Source organism: Teleopsis dalmanni, chromosome 1, assembly GCF_002237135.1.
Source record: "Teleopsis dalmanni isolate 2A chromosome 1, ASM223713v2, whole genome shotgun sequence".
Lineage (NCBI taxonomy): Eukaryota > Metazoa > Arthropoda > Insecta > Diptera > Diopsidae > Teleopsis > Teleopsis dalmanni.
The window spans coordinates 86,637,756-86,662,683 of record NC_051846.1 but is presented as its reverse complement, the minus strand read 5'-3'; the positions used below and the strand labels follow the sequence as shown (position 1 = coordinate 86,662,683).

Genomic DNA, 24,928 nt, shown 5'->3' with positions numbered 1-24,928 from the left:
ATGTGATGCTGCATATAGTCGTATGTATATATTTATATACCTGCTTATGTACAACATATAGATGCAGTTCAGCTGCATACACATTAAGGCCGAAACCAGCAAACCAACAAAGGATGCGCTGAAATATAAAAAAGAGCATTTTAAATGAAGCGATATTAAATACAATTTCATGTACAGAAATGTGCAGATACATGTGCATGTACTACAATTTTAAATATATATATCATACAATTATGTACAATACTCGAACATTAAATGAAATACACGCAAAAGTACAGTTGACGCCATTTATTTTACGACATCATCATCAGCATCAGCAGCTCCAATAGCATCAACATCACCAAGCAGGCAGGCATATGTGAATGTGAATGGACCCACGCGAAAGGATATCAGAATAATGTTGCCTTTTTTACTTTCATTTCGCAACCATAAAATTCATACATGGAGCAGGAGTTACCAACCGCCAAATCGGCAGCAAAAACAGTAGCCACAACAGCCACTGAGCCGATTGTAAATTGTAGTGTGCACGACATGGGCAAGTGGACTTATGTACAGTTGTATGGATGCAATTCGCATTAATACATGAAAGGGGGTCCGCATCCACATCCACGTCCACATCCACATCCTGTTCACTTATAAAATTTTCACAATTGGGCGTTTCACTGTTTGTATTGCAATTCAAAATGCATTTATGCACTGCAAAAGTAGCATACTCAGTGCATTCAGCCGAATTTAGCCCCATGCCTCGCTTCTCGTGTACCACGTAGATTAAGTTCTCGACACAACTTGCTAAACTCACAGCCATTCGTTCCCGCCGCCACACTGAGCACTTTTAACATCATTAATGACAACTTCAATTTACAATTTTTAATTTCCGTTTGAAAGAATCAAAACAAGGGTTGTGATTCTACTTTTAGGAAATTGTGGAACTATGAATTTATTGTTTCTCATATCGCCCTATCTTGCTCTTCATAACACGCATGAGTTTAGATTGCATTAATACTTTTTGGATATATCAAAATATCTAAATTATCGCATTAATGTTATTTCATCTAGAATAAATTTGGTTTTGTTAGATGTACTCATAATATGAATACAGAACCGTGCCTGTGTCCTCATAGATGAATATCCTTTAAGCAGAAGTAGACGTTAATTAAAACAAACCTAAACATGAGTTAGTTTGTGGTTCCGAATGGCAATTCGTAGTCTGAATGGCTGCACTTTTACAAAGTCGAAAGGCATGAGTAGACGTCGTTAACGCGACCCACTTTATATGATGAAGCTCTGAACTGCACACGGGCACAAGTGTAGATTTGGATGAATATGGGTGCGATTTGACGTTTCTAGTAATTTGCGCTTATGCACGTCACTAAAATTTCTATAGAAAATAGCACTCCAGACAAAAAGTTACTCTTTGAATGTGAAAGTATTTCGTAAACACAAAAATATTTTGAACTGAACCCTTTTGACTCTTAATTACAACACAAGTATGCAATATCATTGAATACAGTATAAACACAAAAGCTCAATGGCACACTCGAAAACTACAAAAAAATTAAGAATTTATTATTTTAATTAATAAAAAAATATTTTTAGTAATTAATTAACGTGCACTTTTATGTACTCGTGGATTTGAGCCTAATGATTTCAACTAATCCTTATATTAAAAAAATAAAGCCAAACCATTTAAACACGCAATAATATTAAATATTTAATATTATAAATAACATATATTATAAAACACAGTTTTAAGAGTTAAAAAAAAAATTTGTTAAAAATTTAAATTTTTAATTAAAAACATAAAAATGTATTATTAAGATGAGTCTTTAGAATAAACTCCGAAGCAAAATTCTGTAAAGTTTTTTTTTCTATAACAGCAGACTTAACAAATATTATTTATTTACTTATTTATTTAGTTTTTTAATATTTATTTATTTTGTTTTTTTAATTAATATTATTTATTTAAGTTTTATTCTACATATGTTAACCACAGTTTTGATTTTCCATATGGAACCATTTAGCCACGGATTTCATTAAACGTAGAGCTATGATAAAAGTGAAAGCTATAATCTTAAGATACTGTTATAGAGTTGATCCTGCTATATTAGTAAACTTTAACAAGTTTTAGTTGACCTATCACAACACGTGTATCTGTATCATACCACAACAACAGGAACAACAGGAGAACAGGAATAATTAGTTCCTAAGAGAAGGTTAATTAAGAAGAATCAAGGCGTGCTAAGATAGCGAGGTCTTCATGCTCGCTGCTAAGAATAGGAATAACTAGTTCCTAGGAGAAGGTTCATGCTCTTTACCTTTTATATAGACGTCACTGGAAATCAAAATTACGGTTAACTTTAATCTGTTACAAATAAAATCAATCAACTAAACTAAAATTAATATAAAATGTTGACTTATAAAATAATTTTGAAATCGCCTGATTTAGTTATCTAAAAGATAATTAATTTACTTGTCTGCCACACAATAATAGCCTTTTAAGGTGGTGAAACTTCTGCTTAAATTACCATAACATAATAACTAAACATAGATTTTCACAGCACAGATAGGACTTATGAATATGTTACCCTGTGACGTAGACTTGACTTTCTGTGCCGCTAATAATTTGCTCTGGCTCCTAAAAATATCTTATGAAAGTACAAGTAATAAAGCTATTACTTACATCTAAACAAAGTATGAAATATACAATTAGGTTGAGGAAGAGTGAAGAGTATATTATACTTACCTGAAAACTATACACACAACTCATTACATTTAAAAGGATTAAATTTATATAGATAATGTATAATATATAACATTAAGTGTATATTTAAAGAATACCAGCTAACAGCACCTTTAGCTCCTACATTTGCTTAGCTCTGCAATTTGCAAGTTGTCTATGTTCGCAACATGACTTCAGTTCTTTACACACAGTTTCTAGAATCCGCAATTTCTATTACAATATCATTAATAAATTTATTATTAATATATTATTATTATTATTATTTATGCATTAATTTTATTTAATATATGTCTACCTTGGCTACGCCTATCGCCTGGAATGCTACCAAATATACCTTTTACAATATATCCATAGCTAAAATAATCCAAACACAAAATCCAAGATATTCGGTTGCTATAATTTTATAGATTAATCGTGTTTCTTTAAATTTTTTTTCAATAAAAATGTAACAAATTTGCTTTCCAGCGTTTTAAAAAGGTAAACACCTAAATTTTTTTATATCTTAATATAAAAATTTCTCACACATATTGAACACAGTACCAATCTTTCGTTGATTTGTGGTTGGAGTGCATTTATGAAGTCAGGCCTGCTCAGGAGACTTCGAATCGAACAAGGTGGTAACGCCAACGCTACAGCCCAAGGCTAACAAACTCACGCCAGAGTCTATAACCTCCCACTTTTCACTTCAGATTGAGGTAGGTAGGGTACAGAAATACATTTGCACATTTTTTTTTCTTCGCAGATGCTAATTTCGTGCCTTTTTGCTTCTTCATTTTTTATGTTTTATTTCCGTTTAAAGATTTTCATACTTTCACTTCGTTTTGTGCCGCGAAATTTTTTACACATCTCTGCATGCGGAGTGTGGCGATGACATTTCATTGTTTATTTTAAGAAGTCGTCAAGAGGAGGGTGTTGATGTTATGTGGGGAATATGTCACGGGTTGGTATTAGAAAACATATGTTCAATTGTTGAGCTTATTTGATGTGTGCCTTTTTGTAGGTCCATGACACTTTAGGAAAATCAACGGATTACACGTTGTCAGGAAATTGTTTTCAAATATTTTTTTTAGAGAGAATCCTTGACATCTCACGAGTAATTTTTTTTTAACTTGCATATGAGTTAACTCTTTTGCTCGGTTTTTTTTATTAGAAGGCCACAGAAATATTGATGACTAAAAAAAAATTTATTAAAATATTTTTAATTATAAATAAAATAATTAAGTTCTAGTTTATAAATAAACAGACAATATTTTTTTATAGTATTAATGTTTTCTTTAATTTATAAAATATAAAATATTTATAAAATGTTTACTTATTTTCTGTTAAATCACAACACAATTGCATATTATTATGAATTAATGTATGTACATAAAGAGCATTACATACATACAAGACCCAGAGATACATATATAATAAATATATGTATATAAAGACCCTTGTGACACTATGAAAGAGATATCGGAGACCAAAATTGTCTTGAGCAGGACTAGATGAATCCATTTAAATATATCCATCTGAGTATACAGATATACTGAGTGTGCAGTACATAGAGTATATGCCATGGACTTACTCATTCACTATAAGATTATCGAATAAAATTAGTCGACTATATACTCTATCATGTAAGATTGATCAGATATCATGTATGACTATACTCTCTATCATATCAGGTTAGAAAGTATAAATTTTAATATGAATGAAATAATGGGCTATATCTTTATCATATAAGTTTGGAAAGTTCGAATTTTAATAGGAATGAAAATAGTCGACAATATGCTGTAGCGGCAATATGAATTAGCTGTATAATATTATAAAACTGTTGTAATACCAAATACCCATGTGCACTTTACAACATCACTAGCACAACAATTACTCGTTACTATGAATATGACAGCAGTGTAACATACATGCAGTCAGAGTGTAAAAAGTAGAACCTAAGTAAAAGTAAGAAGCCGCATATATAGTACAACATATATATTAAATTCCAACAGGTTATGGTTCCAAAACGCTTTAACTGCGCCAAACGGACTTAGAAAGTGAATTAAAAACAAAAATTTGTGAAAAAATCAAATTAAAAGAAGAAATAAAAAACATTTCGTCAGAAGACATCAGAATTGCGGCTTGGTGTGCGTGCAAAGTTATTGAGCGTCGCAAAATTTTGTTAAAGTTGTGAAATAACTATGAAAAACTAAAAATGAGTCTCGCAAACATAAAAATTGATCCTCTTTGCCGAGATAATTATGACACGTGGAAAATACAAGTTCAAGCTTTATTAATCAAAAACGACACGTGGAAGTATGTCAGTGGACAATGCGAAAAACCCACCACCGACAATGCAGCTATTGCCGAATGGGAACTAAATGACTCAAAAGCAAAAGCCGATTTGATTTTACTTATTTCAACATCTGAATTGAAACAAATAAAGAATTGTGCAACATCAAAACAACTCTGGAGTAAGTTAGAAAATGTTTTTCAATCTAAAGGGCCTGCAAGAAAAGCAACGTTGCTAAAGTCATTAATTTTGCTGAAAATGCACAACGATGAAAACATGCACGATCATGTTAAGAAATTTTTTGATATTTTAGACAAAATTCACGAAATGGATATGAAGATCGACGACGACTTAGTAACAATTCTATTACTGTACAGCGTTCCTGATGATTATGAACAGTTTAGAGTAGCAATAGAAACACAGGACAAATTACCTGATCCTGAAACACTGAAAATCAAAATGATCGATGAATTTGAAGCAAGAAAACGCAACAGCAGTGAAACACGAGAAGATGCATTATTTGCGAAGAAAAGCAATAAAAATTGGCAACAGCCTAAGTTTCATAATAAAAATGAAAAATTTAAATACGCTTGCCATAATTGTGGCAAAATTGGGCACAAAATCAAGGAATGCAGATATAAAATCAAAAACAGAGCCACAACAAACAATTTTGAAAACAAAGCGAAATATGTGGAGCATAACAAATCAGAAGTAGCAATGACAGTACGCAGTGAAAAAGGCAAATGGTGTCTTGATTCAGGAGCTACGTCGCATATGTGCTCTCAGAAAGAAAAATTTAGAGAACTGAATACTGGAGAACAAGTTCTGAAACTTGCTAGCGATAAATCAACAAAAATAACTGGAACTGGAAACGTTATTCTAAAAACAAGTATCGTAACTGCAAACCTAGGCGAAACATTATACGTTCCCGACCTGCGATCAAATCTAATGTCAGTATCAAAGCTTACTGATCATGGTTATGAAGTGACATTCCGTCGAAATGGAGCAGTTGTAAGCAATCCGAAAACCGGCAAGAAAATGCTCACAGCATCTAGAAAATTAAACTTATACTATGTGAATGAGCCAACAGAACATATAAAGATAGCTGAAAGTACCAGCAGCCTACTAGAGTGGCACCAAAAGTTTGGGCATCTAAATGAGATTGACCTGAAAAACATGATAAAACATGAAAAAGTAAAAGGCATCGATGCAAGCATACAATCAAATTTACCAATATGTGAAGTTTGCATTCAAAGCAAACAAGCTCAAACACCATTCCGTGAATCTGAGACAAAGTCCAACGAATTGCTGGAATTAGTTCACTCAGACGTTTGTGGACCGATGCGTGTACAGTCACACGGACATTCAAAATACTTTGTAACGTTCATAGACGATAAGAGCAAATGGTGCGAAATATACTTTATGAAACAAAAAAATGAAGTTTTCAAAAAATTCAAAGAATACAAAAGTATGGTGGAAAAACAAACTGGAAAAAAATTAAAAACATTACGTACTGACAATGGAAAAGAATATGTAAACTACGAGTATTCAACTTTTCTGAAAAATGAAGGTATAAGACACGAGCTAACAGTTGAACACACTCCACAGCAGAATGGAGTATCAGAACGAAAAAATAGGACTCTGGTTGAGATGGCACGCTGCTTGTTACTACAGAGTGGCCTGCCGAATAATTTTTGGGCCGAAGCAATTCTAACGGCAAATCACATCCGAAACAGATGTCCAACACGCAGCCTAAATGGTGAAATACCCTATCAATCATGGACAAAGAAGCAGGCGAACGTTAAATACTTTCGAAATTTTGGAACTATTGCTTACGCACTAAACAAAACGCCCGGAAGAGGTAAATTTGCACCAAAATCAATAAAATGTATTTTCATAGGTTACGAAGAATCGTCAAAGGCATACAGATTGTGGAACATTGCTGCCAGAAAGGTTATCAGAAGTCGAGATGTTAGATTCACAAACAGATTCGACAACAGCCAACATCAATCAGACGCTTTTGAAGGCAATATATACAACTGTCAAAATTTTGAAGTGGAAGTAAACTTAATGAATAACAAAGTAAAAGACCAGAATAACATAAAAATACAAGAAACAGTCAAAGAAGAAGAAGGCTCTGAAGAAGAAGAAATTGAAGAAGCAGAACTCCCAATAACAAACGAGAATTTAACTGAAACACCTACTACAACTAAACGAAAAAGGGGAAGGCCGCGCAAACTGTGTAAAACATTTGCAGATAAATCATCTAAAAATAAAAGTGAAGTGAATGCAGAATACGAACACATCGCAAATCTAATTGAAGAAACGGATCCTAAATCAGCAAAAGAAGCTTTGTCAAGTCCAGAAAGCGAAGAATGGAAAAATGCCATGTTGCAGGAATATTCAGCACTCGTGCAGAACAATACTTGGACCATAGTGGACCGTCCAAAGAATAAAGAAATTATCGATACAAAATGGGTCCTGCGTACAAAGCGAGATGCCGATGGCACAATAAATAAACGTAAAGCAAGACTGGTAGCGAAAGGTTTTACTCAGATATTCGGCATTAATTACTACGAAACTTTCGCACCAGTAGCACGCATGAGTTCCGTACGAATGCTTGTAGCATTATCTGTTAAACTGGGGATGGAAATCCAACAATTGGATTTTGTCAGCGCTTATCTAAATGGCAAAATCAACGAAGAGATATACATTAAAATACCAGATGAATTCTATACTATTTTAAGTAATGAAGAGAAAACGAAATACAAAGCAGGAAAAGTATGCAAAGTACAGAAGGCATTGTATGGCTTGAAACAATCAGGTCGACAATGGTATCAGAAGCTCGATGAAAAACTACGTGAAATAGGCTTACTACCATCAAATAGTGATCCATGCGTATATGTAAAGAATACACGTGAGATTTTTCTTATAGTCCTCATATATGTGGACGATCTTATGGTTGCATCCAACAACAAAATGGAATTAAAAAGGTTAAAAGAAGAACTTTCCAATTCATTTGATATGAAAGACATGGGTCCATTAAAATATTGTCTTGGACTTGAATTTGAACAAAACTTAGAAGCAAACGAAATCAAGATGCACCAGCGTAAGTACACGAATGAAGTTATACGACGATTCCAAATGCAAGAAGCTAAGGTATTATCAACCCCTATGATACCAAATGAAAAACTTAGTAAGAGCATGTGTCCAACAACAAGTGCAGAAGAAGAAGAAATGAAAAGCGTTCCGTATCAGAACTTAATCGGGTCCCTAATGTATTTGGCTGTATGCACCAGACCAGATATATCTCATGCCGTGAGTGCACTTAGCCAATTTAATTCAATGTTTGGGCGACAACACTGGATCGCTGCTAAACGAGTGTTAAGGTATATAAAAGACACAGCAGAGAAAGGGTTAATCTTCAAGAAAACGCCGCATGACCTTGTTGGCTACGTGGATGCTGATTGGGGATCAAATATAGACGACAGAAAGTCCTACACCGGCTACGCATTCACATTTTGCAATGGTGCCATCAGTTGGGAGTCCAGAAAGCAACAAACAATAGCTCTGTCATCAACTGAAGCCGAGTATATGGCTATATCCGATGCTGCGAAAGAGGCAGTGTACCTAAGGCGGTATATAACAGAATTGCTTGGCGCACAAAAACCTGTGGTCATCTTCAACGACAACCAGGGTGCAGGCGAGCTCACCAGAAACCCCGTTTTCCATAATAGAACGAAGCACATAGATATGAGGCATCACTATGTAAGAGAACTGGTGAAACAGAAGGAGATCGAGGTCAAGTACATTCCAACGCAGGAAATGATGGCTGACGTACTGACCAAGGGACTACCAAAGCAGAAGCACGAAGCATGTCTGAAGGGTTTGGGCATGCAGTAATTAATAAATAATTAACAAAAAAAAACTAAATTGTAAAACGAGTGATTGTTAAAATTTTTGTTTAAAGTAAGTTTAATCGACTTATTGTATGTGGTGTTGTGGAGGGTGCATGGGATTTGAGGGGAAGTGTTGTAATACCAAATACCCATGTGCACTTTACAACATCACTAGCACAACAATTACTCGTTACTATGAATATGACAGCAGTGTAACATACATGCAGTCAGAGTGTAAAAAGTAGAACCTAAGTAAAAGTAAGAAGCCGCATATATAGTACAACATATATATTAAATTCCAACAAAAACATATATTTATTAATTTAATTGTATTCTTAAATCGAATCGTCAAAAAATAAATCAAGCATTTGCTTAAGTAAGTAAATAGTAAATTGATAAATTGAATTGGTTAAACACAATCTCTCTAAAGTCTACAAGAATTAAATATTCGGCAAAACCAAAATTGAATTGTAATTTCCTTGTTTTTTGCTTTCTACCTGACATTACACTGCAAAAATAACCTTATTGTACAATATAAAATATTAAGAAAGATATTTATTCGAGTAAAATATTGTTTTAGTGCATGGTTCTGCACAAAAAGGAACCATTTATCAATTTTATTTTAATTTGAAAATATAATATTATTTTATGGTTGAATTTGGATTTGCATATTAAAGGCATATTGCCCAACAGTACAAATACATTGTACAGGCGACAGAAGGAAAATGCAATTACCCCCAATTGATAGCCGAATAAAACGAAGCTTACTGCAGTCTGTCTGATTAACTGATATCTTCTACCTGCCAGGCTATCACCCTGTTTATACTCACCCTGCCTCATGAAAGTAAAAACAAACTTACTGCACATCACATCTAAAACTGCAATAATGCAAAATATTTTTATCTTTAAGTTTGTTTTTACGAAGTTTATCGGAAGGTTGGTTTGCTGCAGCCTGAATGGGATTCCCCCACCACCCCAAAAAATTTTGTAACTTACCGATTTAATTTTTCGTATACTCGTATATTCTTTTATGGATGGGAAGAGCCTTTAATTCTTGTCGATTAAATATGCGCAAATATTAAGCTCAGTCATGTATTTGTGTGTGTGTGTTTGTGTTGGGATCTCCAAACATCATAGCCTGTGCGTCTATGCTCTACCCTGTTTCCCTGTTTGTCTGTTCAGACTACCCCTTATTGATGGAGCTTTCTTTGTACGGCACCACACTGGCATCGGCATCAGATGTTGCTCATGCTGTCAGTACACAAACGTGGAACACTGATGGCAATAAAAATCAATACAAAAAAACTAACGCCATTAAAATATCTGTTAAAAATTTATTCAGAATTTCAGTTTGCTTGTGAGCAAGCAAATACGCTGGGATACATTTATAGACACTCTTTTAATATATATACACACATATGAACATATGTAAACAGACTTATCTTTATTTTTGTTCCATCCGACATTGCATGTTAAAACATATTTCATTATGCATACAACGATTTTTATATTAAGCAAGGATCATTCCAAATTGATAGCAGTAATGTAGTACAGGGTGAGACAATTGTTACTATCTAACATTTATATATTATTTTTGTATAATATATACTATTATTTATTACATTAATATTATTAATAACTTTTGTTTTAAAACATTATGCAACTATTTTATTAATATTTTTGAATATATAAAATATTTGTAATATTTATATGTATTTATATTTATAATATTTCTATATATAATATTTATGCAAATTTAATTTATTCTACTGATTTTATATAGTACTTTTTCATTACTTGATATGAATCTGAGGTATCACAGCTGGCCATTATTTGTGCCCTAGTGGGGTTTGGTGTGCAAGACCGCCACTTCAACTTAACTTAATTTTAAGACTAATTTATAAGTATCTAAAGAACTAACTAATAGCGTATTCGCATGGAACAAGTAATTTGCTCTTTCGCCTCGCATTACTAAAAACTTGTTCACACAGCAAATCTTAATTTTATTTTCATCTTGTTTCTCTTATTTATTTTTGTTGTTGCGATGGTAAATGAAAGTATCGAACATTGCAACAATATTTTGTACAATTTTGCTTAAGTTTATATAATTTATTCATAATATTTATACACAATTGTACTATTGTGAATTACAAACTTAATTGCAAGTTAAATTGTGTTCAGTCGTGATTTTGGTGATCGGAATCCTGTTTTTATCAGATTGTTATTTTAACTTGATGTGATAACGATGTGAATGAAAGAAGTGGAGCAATCAAAATTACAATTATTATTCTTTTCCCAATAGATGGAAAACATCGAGAGCATGAGACGTAATCCCAGCATGAGACGTAAACCCATTAAAAAACCATATCTTAGAAATGCAAAAGGGACCAATTTCAGTTATTGAACCGAAAAAGCTGTCAAAAGCTGGAATCCATTATAATACTTATATAATGCTTAGACACCAAATATATTTAAGTCAAATTTGTGAATAATTGACGGGAGGAAGGGAGATAACAATAAAACTACTTATACTTCTACACTGTAGAATAGGCTTTAAGTTCATAAAAATTATTCAAAATCTCGCTACACAATTGTGCTATTGTGAATTACGAACATAATTCCAACTTTATAAGATTAGAGAGTATTGAATAAGGACTTAAAAAACTGAAAAAAGCATATTTGCTAAAAATGTTGGTTGTCGTGTTTTTATCTGGAATCGGTTTTTCACTTTGACTTGACTTGAAGCGAGTGGAATGAGTCAAATTAGTTAAATTATGGTCAAGATAATAATTATTTATGCTGTGTGAATACGCTATAAACCACACAGTGTATTATTTTATGTATTGCGGCTGTTTATAGGTCACAGTAATTTTCCTCATGACACATAATTTTGAATAAGAAAACAACTATTTAAAAAAAAATTCTAAACATAATATATTTTATATAATTTTTTATATTTATATTTAAATAAAAAAATTATAAAAAAAATATTTTGTTTCAGAATGAAATGAATCATATGCATATATATTTTTGTCTCTGTGCCTGATAATCCTGCCCTCTGGCATTGATGAAATGATGTTGCTTTGTTCGATATGCCCACAAAATTTTTTATGTTTTCATATTTTTCGCAAATTTACACAATTCAATACTAAAAAATATACAATAACATTCAATTCGGAAAATAAATTAAAATTTCACTGAAAGGAAATTTTAATGAATTCCAGAGAACATTTCGTGGGCATCCTTCTTTATGCTTTTAATTTTTGACTGCCTCTAAAGCAATTTAAACGTATGCATTTTACCCTTAAATGTAGCATATGTGCAGTTCCCATTAATACAGGGCGAGACAGTTGGATTTTTAATATTCCATATTTTGAGATTTAGACTTACGTTTAGTTTAAATTTTTGCGCATATTTTACAATATATCTGATACGGAGTAGCTAGAAAGATTTTGAACTCCATAAGTGAAACTGATACTATCTTTCAAAATATTTTTATAAAAATGTATTATCAGACATTTCAATTTATTTAGGACTAAAAAATTTGTTAGAGAAAAAATAGACAAAGTTTTCTTTAAAATATCTATTGCTTTAAATTTTCCAACTTTAGTCATAAACTCGCTTACTAAAATAAATATTTATGTAAGAATATAACCTTAATTTTTGTTTTTATATTTCTTTAAAGAATTTAAGTTTTTTTTTTTTTTTTAAAAGATTTGTATTATTTGCACTTTATAAAAATATTTCGTTACTGATACTAAATACCTAATACATATATCATCTGACTTTAATTATTATTAATATATATGTACATTTCTATCGTCATTACTTCTGTTGGGATGTATATATGCCTTTCAAGTATTTATCTAGCGTGTAGTCACTCACAGATAATATTATATGAACTGTTCACATTATGTAAAAAAAGTAACAGACCTTTTTTGAAAAGTTTTGGATCGTATATTTAATAGCTAAGAACATAATCTTTTTTTTTAACATGAAAGCTACTCTTTATTTTAGTCATTCTTCTCTCCAAAAAGTAAATGGTATTTGTATCTACACATTATCCTTAAAGTCTTGCGTTAATCGAAAATTACGTCGACCTCACTTTTGGGTCACCCATCCATATGTTCTCACTGGTGAAATCAGTTTATAACTGTTTTTACAAAATAGAATATTGAATAAAAGAGAAAGATTATCGATAGAAGTCTATTGGACGTCATAAAAATAAAATTTACGGATGCCTTTTGAACATAAATCGTATGTCCCTGTTATGGTATACATTAAGCAGTTATAATGATGCAAAATTACTATTACATATTAGGCTAAATAACGGCTACATGATATGCAGTCTATTTGAAATCAACACGTTGCGCGTATACTAGAACTGCTTAACTCGCTGAGGTCTGGTCTAAAAACACGTGTTAAAAATTTTCAAAAAATATTTGGTGGCTCTGTCTCAAGAATGGAGCTTTAAGTACTCCTTAACCACGTAAAAATGCCTATTATATAATCTACACAGAGATTTAATTCTATCTGCTATGGCTAAAGACCAATACGTTTCAAAATTACCACTATGAAGTGGGTTAGACAATGCCCGCTACGTTCGATGATAGCGTACTGCGTGTGTACAAGAACTGCTTAACCCCCTAAGGTCTGGTATAAAAACATGCTTTGAAAAAGTGGCTTACGTTCATCTAGATATGGTATACCTAACCTAACATATTTCAAATTACGGTCAATTAAAATAATTAAGAAGACTTTTCAAGGTATTATAGTACATTAAGAAAGATGACATTCTTAGGGACCTTACGATGGATCCGATCAAAAAATACATAAAGGATAGAGCTCTGAAATTATTTACGAAAACTGACAAAGTTACCAACACTGCGTTATCGAATCTCAGAACGGTTATAGGCTCCTCGGGGAGGTGTGCAGATTTAAGGTCAATTATTTCTTAGTCTGATGAAGTAATAAACAATAATCCAGTCAAGGCGTAGATAGAGGCTATGAAGAATAAAGAGTAAAAGTGCTCAAGTGCACTGACTCAACTCGCCTCTACAAAATAATAAAATAATTGAGTTTATATGATTATTGGAAGTGACAACAACAGTTCCTACTACACACTTTGATTACAAAATAACTAAAAAGAAACATATTCGATCACAAATATTTTGCATATCAGTGGTACCAGTGTTGGACAACAACTTATAACGCCGACAACAACAGTTTAGGATTTGTAATCCACATGTCTACAAAAAAGAATGCCTAATTTATTCACTGCTCCAAGTGAGCAGAAATGCTTTACATATCGTCTTATACGTAATATTTTTTTTCAATTTCTGAGTGAATGCATCTGAGATGTTAAGACATTCTATTTTCTGATATTGGTCAAAGGTGTAATTTTAAACCAGCGCTTATGTGTTACTTTTGGTTGTTTTCTTGCCTTTTACAACTGTGGGGGCTTAAATGAGAATATTAAAAAGAACTTTGCCCCACAATTGAAGCATGTCAAACGCGACTAATGCAATTATGCTAAATGACTTTAAAATGCAATTTAGCAAATTATTAAACACCCGCACAGCTTAAGTAGCCGAACGAAATACTCTAAAGTTTTTAAGTATTTTCATTGAAAAAGAAACATAAAAAAATATAAACAATTGAAAGTAACTATCGGAACATATTTTACGCATAAATATTAAAAACACTAAAACGCTTAAGAAATAAATTCAGTTTAGTACAAATCATAAATAAAACGATAGTCGATGCCTTCCTTGTTGGAATGCGTCAACGGAAGTCGCAAGGGTGCAACCGTGCGTGCCAAATCGTATTCCAAACACTGAAAACGCAAGTATCTAATAAGAAATAGAAAGAAATGGAACGGCAATTTGTACGCTAATAATCTTAGAGAAAGAAAGTAAGCCAAACAAATAATAACAAATCGAATCAACGCATGCGAGAAGCACTGAGGCACAGATTTTTCACGCAACGGAAAAGTCACAAAGGCCACAAAGTGTTTCTAATAGTGGAATTACAAGAAATGCGTGAATAATTCAGTGAAAACGTGTAAAAATGCTACCATTTGAATAATAGGATTAAGCAGGCGTCTCAACTCAGAAACCCTTCGAAATGTGACGGAATTATGGGTCATTTGCGCCATTCCGCTTGAGACATAACAATTTTGCAATGCCCATGTTCTTTCTGTTCGCTGGGTGTTGAAGCAAATAATATGTCTATTTTGTTGTTTTTATTTTGCGATTTTGTTTTTTTTTTCATTGCTGTCAAATAGATATCTATAGAATAATAGCATAATAGCGGCATTCACGATACAATAAAGACAAAAATATTCCATAATATGCAAAATGCCCCCGGAAATGTTTGTGAATTGCTTACCTACACAACCTACTTTTCGAGATTCACGTACGAGCATTTCTGTGTTGCCAACCCAAGAAAATATGAATGAACAGTTTATTTACCCATTGCAGCTCCACAGGTAAGTGTAACGAACGACACATGTGCCCAGAGATATTCCAGGCTTATCGCGAAGTGTCCTCAATCTGTTTTCTATATGACGAGTTTTATTTGGTTGTCTTAGTTTTTTTTGTTTAAATGTATTCACACAATCACAATCAACTAGGAGGTCAACTATATTGGTATGTTTGTATATATAGTTCATCTAAGCAAATGAAATTAAAAGAATTCGGCTACATATCCTTTTTGCACTACTGCGGGTACTCGAACAGAATACCCGCTCTTTCGCTCGTTCATCGCAGAATTCATGTGTAATACAAAATGGTATGGTTTTATTATTTTTGTTGTTAATAAACTTTGTCGACGGTTTTGTAGTACATACTTCATTTTCTTTTTTTTTTTTTTCTTTTTGTATTATTTTTTGTTTTGTTTTTATTTTTGATGTTTTGCATGAAAGTGAAAACTACTATTCCACATCATGCCAACTAACTGCTAACGTTGAACGCGGCAACTGCGTGTACCCACTTCATTCTTGGCAATTCTATTTTTACGTCTTTTTTTGGCTTCATCTGGCAGCACGGAAAACAAGTTTTCTGCTAAAGTTTGCGCAGACAACGTCGAGACAAAAGGATTAAAGGAGCACACGAAACAGAGTACGAAACCCTTTTTGTTTAGCTTTTATTATATTTCGATTCGTGCTGTACTAGTGCCGTTTTTATTCCTTTTTCTTTTTTTGTTTTTTTTTATTCTACATGCCTTGGTTTCTGCTACTTGTTTCCTTTTTGTACCTTTTGTAGTAGAAATATTTTGTGCCAAATGTAGGCTAAAAAGTTCTTAAGTTTTTTTTTAGCAAAGAAGAGGAAAAATGGATCGCAAGTGGGGACTTAATTTCCGACGCTTCAGTTATGCAAAATACAATTATAAAAATATAATTTCAGATTAGACAGAAAAATATTTCTCAATCAATGTATATTAAAATAATTATTTATTTAATTGCATTTCTTTTTTATTAATTTAATAAAATGTACATTTCTTCTAAGAAATTCTTAATTAAAAAATTTATAACATTACAAGTTAAATGTAAATAATTCACATGATTAACTTAATAATTTGTTTTTATTTAGACGGATGCGTATAGCTGAGAAAAGATAAGGATAATAATTGCCAGGCTAATTAAGAAATTCGAATATTTCCACTGATGACCACTGATGATGAGTACTTGACAATACTCGAAACAGCGTTGTATGGTTAGCCCAATTTTAATAAATTAAATAAAATTTTTGTCCTGTCTTTTCTTTGCTATTCGAATCCGTCTAACTTTTAAGCTAACCAACTCGCCAAAAGTGACGAAAAGTGTCTTAGCACACCTATTATGGTTAGAGTTTTCTTTGACAACTTGTACTTCACTTTATACCAATAATATTTCTTATCTTCTCCTTCCATAAAATTTTTGTGTTTTGTAAATAAAACTATACTTGCGCTTATACCATAAAGCGATTTAACTATTATAGATCACATAATCACAGTTATTAAAGCGTACTATTCATATCTTAAGCTAATAGAGTAGAAGCTCTTAACAAGAGAAATAAAATTTTAAATATGTTTATTAAACGCTAGTATTCATTATTGTATATTTCTTTATTATGCTCAAACCTCCAGTCTCTCAACCAAACTGGAGCTTTGTCACTGTTATGCCCGCATAACCAAATCGTGGTTACAAAACCATGCCCTCAATATATTATACAATGACAATATCCAGTCACAGTGGTGACTAACCACTGAAAATTAGCACCGAAAAAATATACATAAAAAATAGATATAAAATATACTTAGCCCTACTATTCCAACCGAAATATTGTAGCAAGCCTGTAAATTTATTTATTCTGCTCAAACCTCCAGTTTCTCAACCTCCAGTTGGAGCTTTGTCACTCTCATGTCTAACGAACCACTATGAAATTTGGACACTCAGGTTTCGAAACTGCACGCAACCCTCTATTTTTGAAGAAAAAGTACTTAGAAAAATAAATGGCGCGAGAAATTTCAAAGATGACAGCTTTGAAATTGACTGCAATGAAGAAGTTGTGCAGTTCTCTAACTAAGTAATTATGGTCCATTTTATTAAGAATGATCACAGAGCAAAAACAAATTATATTATAAAAAAATGACTAAAACCGAGTTTGCTATGTATTTTATTGGTGTGTTACTGTCCTTTTTAACGGAAATACATTATATCATTGGTTTTGTTAAAGCGAATAACAGGGTTTAACCACGTTATTCCAGAGCCAGATAAATGGGTCCCTAAAAGAAAACCAGTTGGCTCGATGGCAGGAGAAGCGTTGAGAAATCGAGTTTTAAAAGCAGTGAAAGTTGATCTTAAAATAATGAATATTTGAAATTACAAAATCGAGGTCATTAACTATTTATACTGTTGTAATAATAATGATGATGAAGCGATTTGCATACTATTTATGATCAATTTTCGATTATAAAAATATTATTTTCACACATTAACTGGTTAAATAATTACAGTCTACAACCTTTTTATCGATTTTCATTTGGGATATGTCATGCTAAGCAATCTACCATACTTCTATATCACTTGCAATATGAAATATCCGTACAAAAAATCAACTACTGCTATATGCATAGCACACTATCGTCTTGAACCAACCTGATGCTGTCTATAATTAATGGTTAGGCGATTATATTACGTACTCCCAAAGTCATTAAAAACTAAGAAGTAATTATTCAATGCAAATGTTGAATAGTAAAAACAAGTAAACATTTACCTAGTACTGCTGAGATTACACATATAACTTCAACATTATTGGGCCGTTTATGGCAAATCTCCCACAGAACAAAGCAATTTAATCTGCTATTTAACTTAGCATAAGTACCTCTTTAAATCACCATTCACTGATCCATCACTATCACAGCGAAGGGCTGTAAGTGCGATAGACAGCTATGAAAATATATTAGCCAAACTTAATGGTCAGTTTTATGATTCATAAAAATAAAAAACAGATTATATTTAATCACTGCAATATATTTAAAATGCATAATTTTAAAGTTTGCCAAATGAAGCATAAATGAGCGATTCATAATCTCATCCAGTACCAATAAAATTCGTTCCAGGCAATTCCCACTCCGAACTCATCGGTAAACACAATAAAATGTAAAAATAATTACTTGAGTTTCTCTTTATGTTTATTTACTTTTACCAAAAGTTTGAATCAATATTGTTTTTATTATAAAATATTTCTTATACAATTTTATGTTAACTTATTTATTTTTCAAAGAAAAAAAACCTATGCAACATTGCTGGCAAAAAAAAAAAAATAAATAAAATAAATGGAATTGCAAAACTGCGAAATAAATAAAATTCTTATCAGCAAAATAAAAAAAAGTGAAAAAAAAACAAAAGACGAAAACAAACAAAAGTCAATAACAAAATAATAAATAAATAAAAAAAAATAAAAGCATTTTGTTTTTATAATCACACACACATAAAAATGATAAAGAAAGTTCAATTAAGATAATTAATTTTATTTATAATTATTTATTTAAATGCCTTTAATTTATTTACTTTTATTTTTGTCGATATTTTTAGAACGAAAAAAAAAGTAATCGCAAAAAAAAATAAATGAAATATGCCAGCACAGCTGATTTTTTTGACAAACGTTCGGAAAGGAAAAACAAAAACAGCAACAAAATGTTGAGCTGTGCATAACTCATACTCACCGATTTAAATATAGACGTACATGTAGTCCATGCATTCCTTAATACCGAAAATATTTACCCGATAAAAATTCATTCAAGATTCGAGATTCGAGATTTATTTTGGTTTTGTTTTCTTTCCGGGGTTGCTGCAAATCGCAAATATTTTGACGTAGAAGTTTTTGACTTTCCATTTTTTTTGCTTAATAATTTTACAAATTCATTATATTTAATTATTTTGTTTATTTAATTTTTATTGCTTAATTTATTGATTTTTGTGTAAAATAAAATAAAACATTTATTTAACAAAATTTGTACGTTTATTTTTGTAGTAATTATATATAAAATTTATTTTCAGATTTATAATATCTGTATGATGTACAGGGTTATCCGTTTTATGGTTCCAAAAATAAACATAAGTGAAGCATATATCCATAACCAATATGTTTCAATATATACTTTGGACTTTGAGTTGTGATATGAATAAAACAATCAAATATACTTCACGGTACATCTTACAGTACTGGACTTTTTTAAGATCATATTCGATCAATATATAAAACTACATATAAAACTTAATATACCTTGGCCAAAATTTAACAAATGTTTGTCTAAAATTTGTTAAAGCGTCGAGAGTTTAAAAAACGTTTTCATAAACATAATCCTTTCCGAAAATTTTCAAAAAAAATATTGTAAAAAATCACATAATGTTGGTAGTCAATTTACAAGATCAAAACGTGAAATTCCACAACCAAGAATTTTTTCCACAACAAAGACAAAATAAGATGTGTTTCGTAGTACATATATGTATGTATATATAGCCATATACCATATATATCCTATTTTTATAAATATTCATATTTTTAAATTCCCTTCAAATAAAATTGGTAATCAAGTGACAATAACGATCATCATTGTGGGTTTCTAATACTTTCGTCTTTTTCAAAAAATTCCAGTTCCCCCACTTCATCAGATCAAATTTTACAGCAAGCATTGACTTTTTGTAGATGCAACGGTTACGTTTGGAGTTTCACTGCCTCAGCTGCAATAGATTTATTTGTTGTGGAGGCCAAGGTATTTCAAGCGATGCCGCCATTTTATTTGTTGAAGAATCTTTGAAGAATATTCGAAGCTAAGGATCGAGCTCCCACAACTCGATATTATTTATGTACTAACTTCTCACAATTTTAACACGTTTAGCAATTATTAGCCGAACCATATGATATTTTGGAGCAGAGTTATGTTTGACACATGTGATTGAAATTGAAACGCTTGATCAGGACCGCGAAAAGGAGTTTCCCTTACAATAGTTAATTAAGGTTAATGTTTCATTCGATCTAGATTAATGAACTAGACTCTTTAGTTTCATTGTGATATCACTCTTTAAAACAGGACCTTAATTGTTCCAATTATAGAATGATTTTTAGACTCTTGTAATGTAAATTATGCTGTTAATATATGTAAGTGCCAGATACTTCTGTGAGAGACGTAAGGAAATGTTTGTTTAAAAACTATTCTAGGTAGAGTAGTGCTATTACAGCAAAAGTGCTCTATTGTTTTTTTTTGTAGAAAAAAAACAAACACTAGTAAAAATAATAATTTTTCGTCTCCAATAATAATTCAAATTCAATACTTACTAAAGTTTATTATTAGATTGTTGTATAATTTATTTGTTATGCGACTATTTAGTATAACAATTTAAAATTTAGTTTGTATGTGTTTATATGTATGTAGTGAATATGTAGTTATCTTAAATAATTAAAATATATTATTCATTATTTCAGATGATATGTATCCAAATATATATTTATATATTTATAAAAACTTGCAATAAATTATTTAATAACTATAATTTCTAATTAAAAATCCCAAATTAATAGATAAATGGTATTAAGGAATAAGGTTTATATACGGTTTATTAAACCATTGAATATTTCCAAAGACCACTTCGATTTTGGTAGTATTGAAAATAGCCCAAAAATTTAAGCTGTGGATCCTTTTCTCTACATAAAACTAAATAATTATTTTCATTTAATAAATAAATACTTCTTTTTAAACAGAAGAATACCTGAAGTGATAGCATATAAGCATTTAAATAAGTTGAAGAATTAATTTTGTTAAATTATTTAACACTTTTCTAATACTCAACTAAGATATTTGTAGAAATATGGAAACTTCGTTCTATTGCAAAATATAAGGTTTCCTTATCTTTTTAACAATGAATTTGTTAATTATCTTTTGGAGGTAAAATCGCTTTCGTTTTTATCATCTTCATTTGATTATAATCTGTAAAATTCATGCCTGCCTAATATTTCTTTTCTGTTTAATATAAAGGGAATGCACATTCTTAAATAACAACTTAAAAAAAGAATACTGACTAGTCCATTAGTCTTTCAATTTCGTGATTTCCTTCTAACAATCTGTTAAGTCTAGTAGAGAACATATATTCCGCTCATTTCTGTTTTAAGAATTGTTTTCCACTATAGAACAATAAATCTTCATTACAGGAATTTAATCACCATATACTTGCGCCACGCCTATGCTTTCTGGCTTAAATAAACCTAGTCTACTAAGTATCATTCCTATGTAAATCTTCTTCACTCATTCTTAAGAGGTTCTTTTGTTTTCTTACACTGTGACTTTTGATGCTTTCCACCGACTGGAAAAAAAAATACAGGAATTTTACTCTTCAATAACTCTTGTTCTGATATCTACCGTAGAGCTAGAAATATAAAAGTAGATATTTTTTCAGAAGTTTTCGAAAATAAACTTAAATACTATTAATAAAAACTAGAACCTTTAGGTGAATATATTGTTTCTGCTATTTACAAAAGTTACAGAGGTCTATATTCATTAATCCAATGGTGGAGAGTAGGCACTTCAAAGAAAAATGTTTCTAAAGTTTACTCGTATATTTTTGATTCGATAATCTATTTGGATTGTATTAGGTGTTTGTGACATCAGTCCATGACTTTGCAACCAATATTTAATGTATTGCTGGCACGAAAGTAGTTTGGCAAGTGAAGACTTTGCAGATAGTCTCGGGCTTTTCTTTATAAACTAATTTAGTAATTATTTAAATCCAATCGGTAGCATTTTTCCATTATTCAGTAGCACATTATACGGTGGGCTAATAGGATTAAGTCTATCCCCTTAGGATCGCCGGTACAACCTAAACCCAAATTTTATTTCCAAATATAAAAACTTGAAACTTTAATTATTTTTAATTAATTTAATTTTTTTTTTGTGGAACATAGTGATAAATAGTTTTATATTGCATTATATAGTAAGTATCTAAATCATCTGTAAGTGACTACTGTTGAGATGTCCTCATCTTTCATTCCAAGCATGATTAGTATTTAGTATGATATCTTATGTTTTTCTTTTGATTTTTAATATTTTAATGTGTTGTTAGCAGATGCAATTGCATAACTAGATGGCTTTACTAATTATTTTATATTTATTGAATTATTTTTTTAAGATTGATTGTTTAAGTATTAAAATGTTTTTGTGAAATATTTGTTAGATATGTTCAAATATATATTAACCATAAAAATTAATTTCAACTTGTATCATTTTTTACTTTTAACAAATTTGTACATATATTATTTAGAAATACATTATATATACATATGTATATATGCATGTACCTATAAATCATTTTATTTTATCTGTGCAGTACATAATAAATTAAATCAATTGGAATTAAAAAAAAAAAAAATCTAATAAATATCCTACATATCATCCGAAATACATTTAAAACTATTATATACTTTGTGGTGCAGCAATAGTGAATTATTTAAAGAAGTTCAAATTCTGCATTGATTATGTACTTTTTTCGTTTGAAAATGAATTTTAGTTACACTTAATTGAATCATAGCATATAAAATCTCGAACTGTGTGCCAAACTAACTCACTAATACATCGAAAAGGCAAGAGTGTCGGATACTTGAGATTTGTTGAATAGTTTTGAAGAGAAAGATAAATTGAGTAGGTGAGCGAGCTGTGTGGAGAGTGAGAGAGCTTTATGCCCATTCTCACTTCGCTCCATCGCTACTCCACAGGCATTCCCCAATAGTGGTGGGTGAGATGAGCACAAAGAAATGTACTCACACCAACACAAGCATGCTTAGTCTAATCTGTGTGCCAATTGCACAGATAGAAAACACAATACACACATTGTTTCCGTACGACACACATGGGACCGTTTTCGTCTCCAACAAACTAATACTAATGCAGGCGACTAGATTTTTATACTCCCGGCAAAATTTTTTGCGCAAAATTCGCAAATGTTTGCCAAAAGCTTAGAGTTTAGTTAGTGTTTGTTATGTGCTTTTTAGTTGAGACACATTTTGGTGTACGTTGATTTGGTCGTTTTGGATATTTTTTTTTAGTTCTGACGCAGCAGCGAGAGCTGTGAATTGCATTACGCGCAAAAAATAGATGAAGCGGGCGAATAAAAAAATTATGGAAATATAAAAAAACTTGCAAGAAAAATTTATATTTATTTTTGCGCGCTGAATGCGGGGTAAAAATGTAGAGTGCAAATAAAAACGAAATCATTCAAAACAACCGGAAAAATATCAAAGCACATCAAATAAAAGCAAAATTTCACAAAAAAATAAATAAATAAAAGAAAAACGTTTGTTTTACCGGTTAAAAATTAAAAGCGTGTCTGGTCCACTTGGCGGCGACCAAAGCTATTGAAAAAAGTACTAAACGTAAAGTAAAGTAAAAATTTTTTTAATAAAAAGCAAAATAATAGCAAATGTGACTGTTAAATAATACACATAATGAAAATAAAAATAAATTACCAAAAAACAAGGGATTGTCTGTATTGGATTTTGTATAGAAAACAATAAAAGCTGTCAAAAAAAGCAATTCGTATACGTCACTTTTTTGGTGCGGGCGCACATGCAGCTCCAACGCCACCAGGGGGCGCTGAACTGCATTGATTGAGTGTCGTAATTTCGTTTTTTTCTTTTTCGTTCGTTTTTGCTTGTTTTTGGTAACTTTGTTTCCTTATAAACAATTTTGTTACAAAACAGTTTCAAGTGTAGAAATATTTCTGAAAACAATTCCTCATCGTTTTCGAAAGCGTTTTTTATGCAAATTCCCATTAATTGTGTACAGAAAAATAAGGGCAATAATGGAGTAATTATGGGGTTTTTTCTTCCATTTTTGCACATGAATTGTGCTGTGTAGATACAGAATTTTTTGCTTCCTTTTTGGTAGGAGGTGTGGTGCATTCTTCACTTCTTCACACCTTTTGTGCTCGTTCGATAAACTTTTGAGGTTAGTTTTTTCTGCTTTTCTTCCTCTTTTTTTCTGTTGTCCCTTTGTCGGGGGTAAAATTTTTCAAGTTTACGCTGCGTATACGCAACTTATTAGGAATATTTTTTTTATTCCTCATAACATTCTTGGAAATTACATAAGTAAAATTTTTTTCTTTTCCTGGAAATGACAATTATTGTATATACCATTTAATTATTTATTTTGTCAGAAATAAAATTTGAGGGGAGCTTTTCCCTAGATATATTTATGCAGATTAACCATATGTTAGGTAGATCTGAATTTATTTCAATTTTTTTTTTCTAATATTAAAAATAATAATATTGTGAAATATTCAAAGATTTCTGAACTTGAAGGGAAATGAACTTGTTTTTAGTGGTGAGTTGACATTTTCTAAATTTGTCTATTTGTGTGTTCAAATCTCCAGTAATCTGCTAATTGGACCTTTTTTTACTGTTATGGCTGTATAACCACTTACATGGTGTATTGCCTAGTGATATGGTTATGGTGCCATGACAGTGAAACTCCAGTTAGCAGATA

General features: G+C 31.2%; 1 protein-coding gene across 14 annotated transcripts in view; it reads left to right on the top strand.

The window, feature by feature from the left end:
• The window catches only part of LOC119668762 (endothelial zinc finger protein induced by tumor necrosis factor alpha), a 69,908-nt gene that overhangs the window by 19,330 nt on the left and 25,650 nt on the right, over positions 1-24,928 (top strand). The window contains exon 1 of one of the 14 annotated variants that reach the window (XM_038078376.1): positions 23,467-23,808. The exons of 11 other annotated variants lie outside the window; for them this stretch is intronic. The gene's annotated coding sequence lies outside the window, so the exon portion shown is untranslated. Of the gene's footprint in view, positions 1-23,466; positions 23,823-24,928 lie in introns of those variants that run through there. 2 more of the 14 variants (XM_038078377.1, XM_038078375.1) reach the window with 2 other exon arrangements.